The sequence below is a fragment of the Oncorhynchus gorbuscha genome, linkage group LG26, assembly GCF_021184085.1.
Source record: "Oncorhynchus gorbuscha isolate QuinsamMale2020 ecotype Even-year linkage group LG26, OgorEven_v1.0, whole genome shotgun sequence".
Classification (NCBI taxonomy): Eukaryota; Metazoa; Chordata; class Actinopteri; order Salmoniformes; family Salmonidae; genus Oncorhynchus; species Oncorhynchus gorbuscha.
This window is the reverse complement of record NC_060198.1, coordinates 38,972,308-38,973,683: the sequence shown is the minus strand read 5'-3', so window position 1 is coordinate 38,973,683 and position 1,376 is coordinate 38,972,308. Positions and strand designations below refer to the sequence as shown.

The window sequence follows — 1,376 nt, the reverse complement described above, 5'->3', positions numbered from 1 at the left end:
CTCAGAGAAGACATTGGGATGGAAGTGCCCACTCACTAAACAGTCTCAGAGAATATATTGGGATGGAATTGCCCACTCACTAAACAGTCTCAGAGAAGACATTCGGATGGAAGTGCCCACTCACTAAACAGTCTCAGAGAATACATTGGGATGGAAGTGCCCACTCACTAAACAGTCTCAGAGAATACATTGGGATGGAAGTGCCCACTCACTAAACAGTCTCAGAGAATACATTGGGATGGAAGTGCCCACTCACTAAACAGTCTCAGAGAATATATTGGGATGGAAGTGCCCACTCACTAAACAGTCTCAGAGAAGACATTGGGATAGAAGTGCCCACTCACTAAACAGTCTCAGAGAAGACATTGGGATGGAGGTGCCCTCTCACTAAACAGTCTCAGAGACGACATTAGGATGGAAGTGCCCACTCACTAAACAGTCTCAGAGAAGACATTGGGATGGAAGTGCCCACTCACTAAACAGTCTCATAGAAGACATTGGGATGGATTTTTTTTTTTATATCACTAGGCAAGTCAGTTAACAACAAATTCTTATTTTCAATGACAGCATAGGAACAGTGGGTTAACTGCCTTGTTCATGGGCAGAACAACATATTTTTACCTTGTCAGCTCAGGGATTCAATCTTGCAACCTTTCCATTACAAGTCCAACACTCTAACCACTAGGCTACCTGCCGCCAACCTTCCTTAAAAAGAAAGAAGCAGACAATTAGAGCACAGCCTCTGCAACTCAAGCGAGCAAACTGTGATGAGTTCTGCTGCTCAGTGCCCAGACAAATAGTGACCGTGGTATTGAACAAAGAGGAAAGTTGGAAAGGACAGTACATTCTACAGTATATGTTTATACAGCCCAAGGACAACTTATTTCTCAGTGTAGTGTGCGTTGTCAAAGCTTGCCTTATGAATACCGACCGGTACAGTACTTGAAAGAAATGGGTCCTGTGTGGCTCAGTTGGTAGAGCGTGGTGCTTGCAACGCCAGGGTTGTGGGTTCTATTCCCACGGGGGACCTGTATGAGAAAGTACGAAAATGGTATGTCGTCACTCTGGATAAGAGTGTCTGCTAAATGACTCAAATGTAAACTGAATATCCAATCCTACTTAGATACGAGTTTGAAAGAAAGGATTTTCCTGGGCATGTGACATTAAAAACCTGATAATATCCTTGACCTATACTGTGTTATGAAATTGTTCAACAAAAAGTATAGATTTCTTCCTTATAACACTGTGGTTATTTATCTGTGCTGATACCAAGGTCCTCCAGCTTGCAGTAAAAGAGACATGAAGGCTGGGATTTTTTAATTTTTAATTTTGGAAGTCTAAAAAGAAGAATACCAAAATGTCTCCATAAGCCCCTC

General features: G+C 42.4%; 1 non-coding gene across 1 annotated transcript; it reads left to right on the top strand.

The window, feature by feature from the left end:
• Positions 1–954: 954 nt before the first annotated feature.
• trnaa-ugc lies at positions 955–1,030 on the top strand. Its single transcript has one exon. It is a non-coding gene; the product is annotated as a tRNA-Ala (tRNA).
• Positions 1,031–1,376: the final 346 nt, after the last annotated feature.